At 37.6% G+C, this 15,577-nt stretch overlaps 1 protein-coding gene across 40 annotated transcripts in view; it reads left to right on the forward strand.

Annotated features, from left to right (window-relative positions):
- The first annotated feature begins 13,475 nt into the window (after positions 1-13,475).
- HNRNPC (heterogeneous nuclear ribonucleoprotein C) overlaps positions 13,476-15,577 on the forward strand; it is a 48,591-nt gene continuing 46,489 nt past the window's right edge. For 14 of the 40 annotated variants that reach the window (XM_081050277.1, XM_081050288.1, XM_081050270.1 and 11 more), the window contains exons 1-2: positions 13,491-13,636; positions 14,249-14,294. The gene's annotated coding sequence lies outside the window, so the exon portion shown is untranslated. Of the gene's footprint in view, positions 13,637-14,248; positions 14,295-15,577 lie in introns of all 40 variants that reach the window. The other 26 variants (XM_081050279.1, XM_081050272.1, XM_081050264.1 and 23 more) reach the window with 10 other exon arrangements.

The following is a 15,577-nucleotide window of genomic DNA, read 5'->3' on the forward strand; positions in this document are numbered from 1 at the left end:
TTTCTGAGTTTATTTGAGCCAAATTGAAGACAATTGCTGGGAAGCAAAATCTCAGCGGATAAGAAAATGATCCAGAGAATGGAACTTTTACAGCTTATTTTATGCATTAGAATCAAAGGAGGAGCTGTAAAGGGGGTTATATGAAATTCATTGGTGGTAGATTAGGGAGGTGGGAGAAAGCAAAGTGGAGAAATTTCTGAGATTGGATGGAAAGTAAAACAGAGAGACACAGACTTCTTTTACATTGATGGGTACAGGATAGTTAGTAATTAACATTTACAGCACATAGCATGGTATGTGGGTAACAAGATAACAATGAGAGGTTTTGCAGCCTTCTGCTCTGGTGGGACATTGTGCCCTGAATGGTCTCTAAAAAGGAGATTACGCTGCCATTTCAAAAGTATATTATCTTAGATGCAAAAAGACAATAGTCAGGCTCCCTTAAGGTAATGATATATCTTTGTCAAGGAAACTACAAGCCTAGGACAGTGACTACCAACCATGAATTGCTTTCAGTTGGGAATTCCTATGTTCAGATCATCTTCTGTAGTTACTTTCGGTCTCCGAGTTCATAAGGACCACCAGCCATAGGCAGGTCTCCCCTGAGCTTGTCAGGTTTGGTAAGCGGCCCCTTTTTTGTCCACATTAAAAATCGTTCATAGCTGGTCACTGGATTCATATTATATATTAACGAATATAGTCTCCGTTGTTACAAGAAATCTTGTCTTTTATGTATGCATTGTGTGCATTGGGAAAGCCCCCATTCTTGTTACATTCTGGTTACATCCCTTATGAAGTGTAGGGACTCCCAGGAGGGTGAGCAAATACTTCATGGTCCCTGTGTGACTTCCCTATATCCTGTGAAACAATAAAAATGGAGGGGACAATTAGAAGTCATCCAGAACACAAATTTCCCAGTAAAAATAGAAAAACCCAACATAATATTTTCCCAGGTCTAAGTGACAGAGGTATGGAAACTGGCCTATTCCACACCCAAAATTACTTCTTGCCAATCTATTTCACAATGAATCTTGGGTCTTCTTTCCTCTATTGGATTGTCTAAGCAGAGACAGTGATGTAGGAATATTTTCCTGTGAGTCCCCAAATGATGTAAATGATGTTGAATCTGTCAGCAGTTTCTGGGTGTGGGCCGGGATCGTGTCTCGTGAAGCCGAAGGATGGACACACGGACCAGGGAGAGGCAAAAAGTTGTAAAGGAAGGTAGTTTATTAGAGGCAGGAGAAGAGGTTGCACCTCCCGAGCAGAGGGGGTCCCGAATGGGGGTGCCCAGTGACTGAGGCAAAAGCTCTTAATTTTATACCTTCCCCTGCCTGCTTGCGGAAGGGGGCTGGAGCCTTCTAATTGAGTTCATATATTAGGTGTGTCCTGTTTGCTCCTGAACCAACCCATTTCTGTCTATCAGATTTGCTCCTTTGTTCTGCCGGAAGGGATTTGACATTATCTATTAACCTCAAGGCGGATTCTCCTGTCCCTGTCCTGGAGTGAAGGAAACATTCCAGGGCCTGGAATTTCAGGATATGGCTGCTTTTTGTTTATTCCACCAGGGACCCCCCTGTCTACCTAGCAGTCATACTAACTAACTTGTTTCAATAGTACTAGCCAAAATTTTGAAGTAGGCTACATTTATGGTTGGTAATCTTGCTCTCTCTTTTCTGAATCTCTGACTTGTTTATTTTTAAAACATTTCCTCCTACACCTTTCGGGCAACCAGTTACCTCCTGTGTTTTCCCTTGACATCCTAACTACATAGACCATTTCCACTAGACCAATTTTTCACTAGACTTAATATACTTCACAGGGAAACAAAAGTTATCACCCCAAAATGTGTCTCCCTGGCATGAGGATTATTTCATTTTTAATAAACAAAAGACTCAGGAAGAATCATTGACCTTCCCCCAAACTGCCTACAAGAATTTAAGATAGAAGGCCTGTCCCAGTGAGAACTACCACCATACATAACCATAGTATAACATGAATGACGCATGGTTTATAATATAGGCAGGATCCTAGCAGGCCCCCTTGGATCAAAGTCTTCTCTGTGTCCCATTATTTCTAGATGGTCCAGCAAATTCTTTTTTTATTAAACAGTAACTCTTTTCAATTTATGAATTGCCTTATTTTCCTTTGAAGTCCCAGAGAGTTATCTTGTTCTCCTTAGTCAAAAATGACATATATACCTCATTTTGCCTTACTATTTTGGAATTTTCATGCCTATGTCAATTCCCTGTGCATATGTATTAAAATTTGGTTTTCTCCTGTTAATCTGCCTTGTGTCATTTTAATTATTCTACCAGTCAAGTTCCTCTCCTCTACGGCTTCTGAATGTGGAATGCAAGACTTTGTTCCATGTTAAAGGAATTTCAGTCATCAACAAGGAGTTGGAGGTATAACATTTTTCTGATTACAGAAGTAATACGTGTTCATAGTAGACATCGTAGGGGTTCCGAACAAGCTGCCTTAAGATGCGCCTCAGTTGTATGCAGATTATTTTGAGCTAAAGGTAACTTTAGCTGCAGGCTCAAGAGAAACGTCTGCCCCTCCCTTAAATTACCTAGAAGAAATTGAATTAGGAGCCTTACCCATACTAAGCTATTATTAGAGATAATTTCTTTTGATCTATCTCTAGGGCAGGACAAACTTCTATTCACTAAATGTCTATTCTTCTTATCAACCTGTAATGACCCCTTGAAGCCCCCAAGGTGCATTACCTCATCCCTAGCTCAGGATGTCTTACATACCTTAATCACCTTTTCTATCTCTGAACCCTCCAGTGCTTGTGGGAGTTCTGACTCCCTCATGTATGTGGGATTACCATACATATGTATTAAATTTGGTTTTCTTTTGTTAATCTGTCTCATGTCTATTTGATTATTAGACCAGCCAGAACAACCTTGAGGGTGGAGGAAAATTTGTTCCTCCCCAACAAAATGAAAAGAAAAATAAGAAGGAAATGAAATGTACTACTGTTATTATTTTGCTACTGTTATCATTTTGGTTTGTGTATGCATATAAGTGTACAGAATATTTAAAATAAAAATGGGATAGTTTATCTTATTTTTAAAAATTTATTTAAATAAAATTTGTTTTAAATAATGGTAAAATAACATAAACTTACTATCTTAACTTTTTTAAGTGTACAGTTCATTAATGTTAAGAATATTCACATTATTGTGCAACCAATTTCCAGAACTTTTTCATCTTATAACACTGAAACTTTATACCCACTAAACAATAACACCCCATCTCTCCCCCCTCCAACCCCTGGCAACCACCATTCTACTTTCTGTTTATTTTTTTAAAGTCTTTTTTTTTAACCAACATATAAGAAAAAATGAACAAACATTTAAAAATATTATTAAATATTCTACAACATAATTTTAAATGACTGCTTAATATTCTATTCTATAAACATACCACAATTTAGTCAATGCCCTATTGATAGACATTTAGATTATTTTAAGCTTTTTTGCTATTATAACTACATTGCATTAAAAATTCTCACAGCTAAATCTTTGCTTACATCCATAATTATTTTTCTAAGATGAATTACTAGAAGTACAATTGCTAAGTCAAAGAGAATGCCCATTTTTAAGGTCTGTATTACTTATTTCCAAATTGTCCAACCAAATTACAGAAAGAATATATTAGTTTATAGTCTTATCAGCAGTATGCATTTTTTCTCATCTTAATATTAGGAGCATTTTTTTAAAAGTATCTATTTTATACATAAAAATACTAATTTACCGTCATTTTAATTTGCATTTCTGTAATTGCTATTGCCTTGAACTTTAAAAATAGTTATTGTTCTATTTGTCTTTTAAGAGTCTCTGATGTGTTGAGGATACTAAACGTTTGTATACTTTCTATTTTGGTTGTTGTGTATGCTGTAAGTGAAACCGGAGGGTAACCGAGTCCAGGGCTCGTGCTGCTGGTGCCACTCATCTAATAGACCGACACAGAAGTTGGGTTATAGGATAAACATTTATTGTCAGAGCATCTGTTACCTCAGAAGGCAGCAGGTTAACACATTCAGCAACTGCCTTAACATTCTCAGACCAGCTTGGGGTATTTAAGGGAAAAGCCCGGCATTCCTCAGAAGCTACAGGATAATTCAGGGGGTCTGCAAGGAGGAGCCTTCCCTCTGGAAACGTGGTTCTCCAGTGGCTCAGCAACTCAGGAACAATGATGGGAGAAGCCTGGAAAAATGCTAGACCCTAGAGATTGTGATCAATAAGCTTAATGGTATTAAGCATAAGTTTTAGGGTAATTTTCTAAAACAGGGAACTGAGGGAACATTCTGAGCTCAAGCCGCAGGGGATGATCTATTGTTAAGCTACATAGGTCAAGGAAAAGGGCCCTGGGACTTAGCGAGGCCTCTACTACGGGGGTCCCATGAGTATTTTGAAACTGATTTACGAAAGTATTTTTTAACAGCATGGAAAAGTTTTATCTAATAGATCTATGCTGTCCAAAACGGTAGCCACTAGCTACATGTGCTTATTAGGCACTTGAAATGCAGCTAGTATAACTAAGGGACTGAATTCTTTTCTTTCTTTTTTTTAATTTTTATTAGGGAATATTGGGGAGCAGTGTGTTTTTCCAGGACCCATCAGCTCCAAGACAAGTCGTTGTTTTCAGTCTAGTTGTGGAGGGCACAGCTCACTGGCCCATGTGGAAATCAAACCGTCAAACCGACACTTCGTTGGTGTTATGAGCACTGTGCTCTAACCAGCTGAACTACCCGGCCACCCTGGGACTGAATTCTTAATGTTATTTCCTTTCAATTTTTTCTTGCATTAAAAAAAAATAACTTTATTGAGATATATTTTACATATAACCATTTCCGGTGTAAAATACAATAATTTTTTTTTTAGTAACTTCACTGATTAATGCAACCATCACCATAAATCAATTTTGGGACATTTTCGTCCCCGATTTTATTTGCTTTACATTTAAATTTGAAAACTGATACTTCATTCAGTTATTGGAACCTTTATTCACACAAGTTTAGTAAGGTTTTCTTTTCCTTTTCAGGACTCATTAGAAGGCAAGGGACTTTAATGTCCTCTCCACATTGGTTCAATCTACCAATTCAAATGCATGCTACCATGTGATTACCTTTCTTTGTGATATTATTATCCCTAATTCATTCAGCATTTCTTTCCATTCCTGAAATTTACCATTCTTTGACCCCCTGCTATTCTGTTTTTACCACTCCCTTGAAAGGAATGGTAGTCAAGATTCTTTGGACAATGAGGAAGTGAGAAAATAAGTAAATTCTGAGGTTTTAGGTATTTGAATATAAATTGAGATGACAAAAAGGCAGTATTCTGGGGTGGATTTATGGAATAGGTAGTAACAAAAGATTAGAGGTATTCTATTGGAAATGTTCCTCAGATATTAAGAGAGGTCTCCCAAATTGTGTATATAAAAAAAAGTCCTGGGTAAATTGTTTAATGGTCAGTAATGTGAAAGATAATTACTATGTGAAATGTAACTTCATATTTGAAAGGACCTGGGACAGGCAGGTCATAGAGTATTTTTATTGTGGACGGAAAAGGGGCCACATGTTAAACCTGACAAGCTCAGGAGACTGAAAATAACCACATGATGGCGTGAACATAAAAATTCCTGGGGTGGCCAGATGGCTCAGTTGGTTAGAGCGCAAGCTCTCAATAAGGTTGCCAGTTCAATTCCTGCATGGGATGGTGGGCTGCGTCCCCTGCAACTAAAGATTGAAATGGCAACTGGACTTGGAGCTGAGCTGCACCCTCCACAGCTAGATTGAAGGACAACAACTTGGAGCTGATGGGCCCTGGAGAAACACACTGTCCCCCAATATTCCCCAATAAAATTAAAACAAAAAAAATTCCTAACTAAGGTGGGCCATGGGAGAAAGCCACATTGGCCTGTAGCTTCTTTGACAAAGGTCATTCTTTACCTTAAGTTAGCCTGTCCTCTTTTTTGCATCTAAGATAACATATCTTTGGAATGTCAGAGTAATCCCTTTTTCCAGACCTCCTGAGGGGGCACAACCCACCACAGCAGAGCAGGAAATTACAAAATCCCTCTTTGCTATCTTGTTCCCCAAATACCATCTCTATGTGATATAAAATGCTATTAACTATCCTGTACTCAGCAATGTAAAAGAAGTGTGTGTCTCTCCATTTTGCTTTTTATTCAATCCCAGAGATTTCCCCTGCTTTGCTTTCCCCCACCCCTTTAATCTGCAACCAATGGATTTCATGTAATCTTCCTCTTTTGATTCTAATGTATAAAATAAGTTGCAAAACATCCATTTTCTGGAGCATTTTCTCACTCCGTTGAGACTTTGCTTCCTGGCAATTGTCATCAGTTTGGCTTAAATAAACTCATAAGTTTTTTCTTAGGCTGGATATTTTTTCGTTGACATTACAATATTTAGATATTTGCTCACAAGGTCAATTTCTACCATAATAGTAAAATAAACACTAATTATGAAATGTAAGACTTGTCAACTAAAAAGCACTTTGTAAACTGTACAAAGAAAAATTACCACATAAAATCTTGTGCTTCAGAGCCAGAAGGAGAACAGATGGTAAGTGTGTTAAAGAAGGCTTAACCTATGAGAATCCAGATTTAGGTCATGGCTAGGATGAAAATCAGAACAGGAGGAAAGAACACAAAGGAAAAGATGGAGAAAAACATTTAGCAGGAAAGGGGAAAAAAAGAAATTGAGGAAATAAGAAATAGAAAGACTTTTTAATTAAATTACTTATTTTCACAATATCTCTTTGAAGGGGCCGGGACCTTTGTTAACAGGTCTCAAAGCACCTTGTATTTATCTTTAGTAGTATTTAATACAAGTTATTATAAAGAATTAATGGAGTAATTATTCATTTAATACTTGAATCTGACCTGAGGGTCAGGGGCATATCTATTTTACTTTTGTGTTCTTGTGACCTGGCAATGGTCATTACATAGCATGTACTTCATAAATATTTGTGGAATAAATGGGTAGGATTTTCCCACTTGAGCAACCTTACATTATTAATAACTGTGTAATGATTATATGTACGTACTCTAAAATCAGACTTCCTAGTGTTAGAATATTAGCTCCACCAAAAATTAGACGTACCACTTCAAGCAAATTACTTAACTTCACGGTGCTGTAGTTTCTCATCTTTAAAACGGGAATAATAAAATTACCCAATAAACTAATTCATGTAAAACACTTTGGAAAAAGTGCTAGACACTTGGTATTTGCTCAATAAGTTAGCCATTGTTTTGATTATTATTAATATGAGGGTTGTCCATAATACCTAAAATCAAATACTACGCAACCTCAAAACCACTAAATGAATGTCATGATTCAGATTGTATCATTCTAATTTTTTTGAAGCTTGTGGATAAAGATTTTTTGTGTATTTGTGTTTTAGTTTTTCAGCTCAGTGTTTTTGGTTATTAAGAAAAAAGAGATGAATTCTAATATTGTCCAAAGCTCTTATGCCTCGCTGAAGGATATCAGTGTTCAGAGAAACTCTGGTAACATTTAGTCAATTTTTGGTATTCACAGGTTCAACTATACAGTCCCTGTATGGGTCACTGTCTTCCATACTGTCAATTGATAGAAATACTTATGCTTCCAGGCAGTTACATTTCCATTTTAGAGTAATTGATATTAGTAAAAAACAAAATTCAACTGAGTAAATTTGAAAATCTCCTTAGCTTTATTAAGCAATTCATGTATCTAGCATCATCCCAACAACTAGAAGGGAACAAGGAGGGGTTGTACAGAATGGAAGGCTTTTAATAGGAAGAAGAGTGGGTCAAGAGGGATATTAGCCAAAAGAAAAGAAAGGATAATATTTGGGCTGGGATATGTTTTCTTTTGGGGAAGGAGCCATGAAAGGTTTTTATCATGCAGATTGTTTCTTCTTTCCCTGGGCGATGGAGAGGAACCCTGTGACTGATTACCTTACTGGTGCTTGAGGAGGAAATTCCATACTGATGGATTAACTTTCTGTTTCTGGGAGAGGTTGAAATTGCAATTAGATCAGGTATTAAATCTAAGCTTGGTATCATGGGCTTTTAGCAGAAGTGACACCATTTGAGCCTGCAGTTTTCTCTTAAACAAAACACAAAGCTAATAATCTAGAAACAAGCTCAATGGCCAAGAACAGAGAACTGTTTTTTTAAAAAAATTATGTTGTAGAGGTGGCCGGTTAGCTCAGTTGGTTGGAGTGCGGTGCTCTTAACAAGGTTGTGGGTTCGATTCCCACATGGGCCAATGTAAGCTGCATCCTCCACAACTAGATTGAAATAACTACTTGACTTGGAGCTGATGGGTCCTGGAAAAACACACTTAAATAAATAAAAGTTTTTAAAAAAATTGTGTTGTAGCCATAGATTTTAATGCAACGTTGTTGTCAATAAGGATGAGGTTGATCTTTACATATTGATATAGACAAAAATGTACTATGTAACAGTAATTTGAAAAAAGATTATAGATTATGATATTTAGATAAAAATTAATCCCTATATGTATTTTAAAAGGTTGTAAACATCTATCCCAAATAGTTAAGAATGGATGTTTTTAGAGGGGGGCTCATGTTACAAGGAGGGCTTACTTCTCTATTTCAAATTTTTACAATGATCACACATTACCAGAAAACAAGTGAACGTGATATTTCTATCTGGGAAGCTTTAAAATATGAGAAGAAAAAAAGAAAAAAACACTGGAAGCCTTGAGAAGATGTGTATCCAACCAAAGTGATGAATAATTTTATTAGCAGCATGTGAAATCTGCTTAAGAGAATTTGTACTCTAGAAGCCAGATCATCAATAATCTATTTACTAGACTCTATATTCCGAATTCCCCTACTATTTTACCTACTGTCAAAGGTTTTTTGGGGATGAAAAGAGAAATGGATATAATGAAATGCTGTATCAGATAGCTAGTCAAACACTCAATCTATCAAATATGGTGATTCATACACATACACCAAGCTCAAAAGGGTCCATAAATAAAAGAATTACAGTATAAAACAGTGCTATTTTGTTCTAAGGCCAATAATGACTATGAAATGAGTTTGAGAAGGGGTGCAAAGCTTGAGGACTGAAACTGTTCTATTCAGTTATGTGATGTTTAGGTCAGTGTCTTGAATGCACAAAACACTTAAGGTTAAAAAAACAGTTAAATTATATGTTGATTGAATAAGTAATTGAATGAATCATTATATTAGAGTAATTGATGTTATTAAAAAACAGAAGTATTTAAGAATTATTAATTCTTAAAAGAATTAATTGGGACTTGAGTTGGGTTTTAAAGAATGGACTAAGGGGAAAGAGAACCTGTAGAATGAAGACTGCAGGGCTTCATCCTAGGGACTAATGGAGGGAATAACGTTGTTAGGTAATAAGGGCCAGTCAGGGAAGAGGAATGAATGAAACAATGACAAAGGAAGACTGGAATAGAGAGCTATTTTAGGATTTTAGTGTGGGAGTCACAAAATAAAAATGAATGCTTTCAGATGATTTCCATGACAGCAGTTTGCAAGATCAGCTTAGGGAAAGACTCAATGTTAGAGAAATAGGCTGCAGTAAAAGAATAAGGGGTCTTGAAAGCAGTAAATGATACCTTTATTGTGTTATTTTCCAAGTAGAACATGGTTGCCTGTAGAAGATACATTGCAAATAATCAGAAAGGTCTCCAAAGTACTGTAAAGAAGTATAAAGTAGTGTTGGGTAAATTAGAGAGCTCTGTGAAGTTTTAAATAAGTGCTTCATCTGGATTTATTAGAGGCCACCTTCACATGCTTCAGTGGAAGATGCTTATGACATGTTGGATGATGGAGGATGCAGAGAGAGAGAGGCAATAAAAATTGTAAAATTCTATTTGACTTGTTAAATGGAATAAGATAGATGACTAGGTAGACGGACAGAGGTTATGTAGCGTGATAGACATTGAGGAGACTATATAGTTAATAACAGGTAAAAAGTAAATGAGGCATTTCACAGCTGCTACTGCTTTTCCTTTCTTCCCCGTCTTAACAGGTGGCTTGGAATTGGGAGGAGGGAAGGTTGTAGGTGATACTTTATTCCAGTAATACCTCCAAGTCACATAAAGCCTTCTTCAAAGAGAATTACTTCTGGAATAAAGACAAAAGTTCAGTTTTGCTTTGTTTTCTCTTTAGCCTAAGGTAAGGAGTTACTGCTTTTCTGTTTCCCTACCTGTCCTCTTACTCCCCTTCCCTTACTGGAGTCTGGCTCATGGCTTTCTTTCTCCCTATACACAGCCACCCAACAGAGGCATTCAACTTGAGATGTGTAAGAGAGTGTAGAGTACACAAAAGAGATCAAGGGAACTTCCAACTCTCCATCTCATCCACCTAGGTTTACAGATCTTACAACCAGATAGTTATGAACGTTTGTCATCAATATGCTACTTAGCATTCTGATTTGTATTATGCTATTTTTGCACTGGTTTTTTCATCCTTAGTAAATTCTAACTTACTTGATCGAGGAACTTGTTAATTCTTCTTGGCTCCTCTATTTCCATCTCAATTAACATAAGGGTGAATTCTTGAAAACATAAGTAGGTCGTGACAAAGTTCATACAGCAAAACTGATTTCTGGTAAAATGAAAATAAGTAGTTTTCATGAACATTGTATAGACTTATTATATGAGAACAATGAATAATAAAACATTTTAGTGTTTATTGTAGTTTACTTAAACCAAGAATTACATGAATCACATGTCCACCAAGCCTTACAACCTCTAGGTCCCTCTGAGTAAGTGCTATATAAAATATATAATAAAAGACAGTCTACCTGTTTGTCCTGAGAAAATAGCAATTTCCCTATAAATAAAAATTATGATTATCTTAATATAAACGACACTCTCTGTTTAAAGCCCTGTGATATGTAGCAAGCAAGGGGGAATATTGAGAGAAATTAAAGTTAATCTCTGTCATCAAAAAACATACCATCCAGGAAGGGAGAAGTGATGAGTGTAAAATTAACCACAGTGCTATAAGGGAGTTTTAAATAAACTGCAGTATGGCAATTGAGCTGAGCTGTAAGCACATGGAAGATGTTTTCCCTTTGATTACTTTTTCAATATTGACAATTTAGAAAATATAGAAAAGCAGAACGAAGGAAAAAAGACCACATGTCCCACCAGGAGAGAACTACCATTAACACTTTGGTATAATTTTTTCTTACATGCTTTTTAAATTAGCCGAAAGCAATACATACATGCATATGGCAAGAAATCCAAACAGTATAGAAAGGCACTCCTCTATTGAAAAAGATTGTCAACTGAAGTTCATGGCCACAAATCCAACGACAACAGAAATCCCCAAAATGGGGTTCAGTGAAGGGAGACTATTGAAGTGAAGCAGCTCAAGTGTTACAGCTCTGATGTTATAGCCCAAACAGGGAAAAGGCAGCTGAAAGTGGACTTCACTGAGGCCGAAAGGAGGGTGGGTTATACAGAAGTTCCTGCCCCTGGTCCCTGATTGGTCCATTTCTATGTAAATGAGGACTCCAAATCTGAATAGTTTGGTTGGTCCAAATAGCATTGTGTTGATTGGTTGGAATTGCCCATTTTGATTGCCCAATATGGCCGTGCTCTGATTAGTTTCTAAAGATGAAAATAAGGGTAAAACTTCGTAGCTCCGACTGGAGGGGAAAGGTCTCAGTCTCACTGGTCCAAATAGAATACCAGGAGCTTGTTTATAAGGGTCTACTCAACTGGCAGGACCACAGTGCAGGTAGACCAGGAGCCCAGTCTTTGGCTTTTCCCTGAAATGCAGCGGTGCATGAGCAGCTCTGTAAACAAACAGCTGTTAGACTTTAATTATAAATTTGGGCCCAGTTAACCATAGAGTTCTTTTTGACAGATATTTTCCTTCTCAGTGTCAATAAGGTAAAAGGTTCACTTCCAAAGGTATGTTGAAATAAATTTCTAGGCTGAAGATGGAGCCGCTCCTGCTGGGGTGTCACTTGCAAACTGAACTTTTGTGTTCCTGTAAAAGCTCCTCTTGACCAGAAATGCAGTATATCCAGTAAACTAATCACCAAACACCAGGCCAACTCTGGGCTCTATATTTACTTCCTTGTTCCTTGATCTTTCTAAATAAGGTCAGATAATCAACTCCGGACAATCATGCTGTTCCCCACTTTGCCATTTCTAACACTATAAAAGTTGCTCTTGCCTAAAATTCCTCAAGAAGAGTGCTCCACTGCTTGTGAGGCACTGTACTCCCCCAATCCACGGATTGTTTTCCCTTGAATAAAGGACATTAAACTCATTATTAAATTATCTTAGTTTTGTCATTTGACAGATAACTGCTAGCTTCCTTGTGAATTTCTCAAGAATTCCGAACAAATTCAAAACTAATGCAAAAAACTACACTCATATATACATATGTCCCTTAAATTGTATATATAGAATCATTTTATCTAGTGTTCTGTACCTTGTTTTCCTAACAGCACAGAGACATTTATTTCCCTCATTCTTAGTATAGCTTGTCCTATTCCATTGCATGCCTGGCTGCTATAATATTAATATAATCAGAAGGATTGGCAGGAAATGGTCTGAGTGAACAGGTTCAAGATAAGGGGAATTTAAGGACCAGATTGGGGGTGGAGAGGGGTGACAGATGGGTAGGCAAATTTGATTGGCACGTGTATGGTATTAGTGCGATTACTTGGCGTCAAAGAACGGGTATTTCAGGCCAGCGTTTTAGACTTCCTTTACTTTTTGTAGTTAAGAGTAATAGTCAAAAGTTGATTTGGATGAGGTATGGGTTGTCTGAAGAAAACCTTGATAGGCTAAGAAAAGTTGTCCAGGAGGTAGCTGACTGACATTCTTGTTTGGAACTGAGATAGGATCTAAGGTTGGAAAAACTGCCAGGGCAGGTTAGTTTTTAAACACATGACTTAATCTTCACTGTTCCCTCCCCGCTCTAGCCCTTTATCCATACTGCAAAAGGGAGGATTTGGCCCATCTCCTTTATCCTAGGCCCGGGGCTAGAGCAGAAGCTCCTTGAGCTCCCTACCCACCCAAATCCCTCAATCCCTCCCTGCCCCCGCGCAGCCGTAATTCCGAGATATGTGAGGTCCTTCTAGTAGGCACTGTAAGGAGCAGAGATAGGATACAGCGGCCGCCAATCAGACCTCCCGGGTACCCGGATGTGAAGCTGTGAGCGATACAAAGGAGAGTTTCTACCCAGCGCTTCGTCAGGTACGGTGGCCAATAAGCATTTCTCAGGCGATAAATGACAGGAAAAGTAACCATTTACAAACTAGTTTCTTTCACGCATGCGGAAATTCTTTTGCTTAGTCTAACCCACTACTGATTGTTATTGGGCAAAATTGTGAAGAGCGGTAGAACTGTCTAATTAGAAGCGGAAGCCAGAAGAATCACAGCCAATAAGAAGATTCTCAGGAATGGGGCGGGGATAGGCCTTCGCCTCGGCGGCAGAGGAGACTCGGGGGCCATTTTGTGAAGAGACGAAGGTTGAGTGGTTGCGACCGCGTTGCCGACCTCGAGGAGCAGTCGGCTTCTTCACTTACAACCCGGGAGTAGGAGATTCAGAATCGAATCTCATCTCCCTTCCCCCTTCGGGTAAGTGGAGGAGGCGGAAGCAGGGGATGGCTGGGTTCCTCGGAGATCGAGAGGGGGTGGGAGAGAAGTGGAGGGCTCTCTCCTCAGTAGAGTAACCAGGCCCCCATTTATTCTGTTTTGCATTGGGGGACTAGATCTTATGCGGGAGCGAGTTTTATAGGCCTCAGCCCTTCCGTAGATTTAACCTGGTGTGCTCTAGGCCACGATCGTCAGGGAAAAATGGCTTTTCTTTTTCGTTCTCTTTCTATGCTAACGGCTGCTTTCCTTTCATTTTCTACGCCCATGAGGACTCGAAGAGATAATGAAGGGGAAGACCGAGATGCTCAGTATAGTTGAAGTTAATGTAGTGCTGATGCCTCCTATGAAATTTAAAAATGGGGCGGGGGATGGGGAACGGTTACCAAGTAGATGTAATAGTACCGCAAGCCTCTAAATTCTGGAGCGTACCGCAGGGCATAAAAATAATAGATTTCGTATTTTACTGATGACTTTTTATCTTCTCTGAGAAAATGATGGACCTCGAAGTCGTTCTTTTCGATTCTGTTTTTTAAAAGATTGTAATTTTATTTACATATTAACAGTAATTAAAGCTGGCTTACTTTTTATCTGCAGGTTACAAATCACTTGAAATATATAAGTTAGTGGAACTTTGCTTGAGGTAGGTATTACTATCTTTCTCAGACAGAAACTCAGGCATAAGTCTTGGTGGCCAGGGTCATACTGAATCAGTAGCGGAACTAGTAAGTCAAGTGGTTTTAGCTAGCTATTGGAATACTAGGCACTAAAAGTACTGTATTTGAATCTTTATGGGAACCTAATTACAGCAATCACTACCAGTAACTGGAAATTCCCAACTGCACTTGGGAAAACTATTTGATTAGGAGAAATGCATTTATTATAACGTCCCTTGATAATTTTCAGGATATACTGACATTAATTGTCCAGACCATCTAAACTGGCAAAAATGTATACCTACATATTTCTTATTAAGCAAGTGTTATAGTGCCCACTATTTACTAGGTCTTGAAACTTACTAAAAATTTTGATAAGTTTATAAAAATTATACATAGGTTTCTAAGTAGTATTACATTCCCTTATCCAAAAAATTGCTTTTTTAAATTCTCTTGTAAGATTTAGTTGATCTTAATTTTTATGTGTTATTTCACAAAAACTTACTAAGCGCAATGTAAACCAGTACTGCAGGGTAGAGTCATCCCTTAGGAAACCTATCTGAAAGGAAGTGAAAGCAGTCTTGTTCTAGATAGCTAGACATCTGTTGATTCCTCACCATGTAGATAATTGAAAATGTATGTAATAGGGATCAAAAGAATTGCTTTTTTTAAAAAGTCTAAACACGTATTAATATACATGGGCTTAAAACTAAAGTTTGTCACTGCAGAATTGTTAGAAATGAGGTAAGGGCAGTGATTGGTTAATTTAGGAAATCACCTACCTAATGAAAATATTGTTGGCAAATAAAGGTAAATGTCAGGAATTAATTTAAGAACAATTATTGAGGTGAGATTAATTGAAGGGCACTTTTCTTGCCTTGAGGTGTTATAAATATGGGTTGCTTGGGATCAGCATGTACCAAGGTAACAGTTTCTTTGAGTTAATCCATCAGGAATAATTTGGCCACAGAATTAATATCTGAAACAATTCCAGATGTATTTTTTTACTTTTCTTTTTTTTAAATTAAAGTTTGTTGGGTGACAAGATGTGTTTTCAAATAAGTAAGCATTAGCAACATGTTGGCTAGAGAGGAGAGGTTTAAGCAGGATGACTAATTTGCAGGTCTTCTGACCTTTCTGTTTCCCATGCTCATGCATTGGCGAATGTTTGGTGGTGGTTGCTATTCCTTTTGTAGAGAATTGAAACATAGCTTATATTTGTAATTAGGTCTCTAGAGGATTTCACATAGCATGTTGACCTTGTTTAGAT

The sequence above is a fragment of the Rhinolophus hipposideros genome (genome assembly GCF_964194185.1).
Source record: "Rhinolophus hipposideros genome assembly, chromosome: 5".
Taxonomy (NCBI): domain Eukaryota; kingdom Metazoa; phylum Chordata; class Mammalia; order Chiroptera; family Rhinolophidae; genus Rhinolophus; species Rhinolophus hipposideros.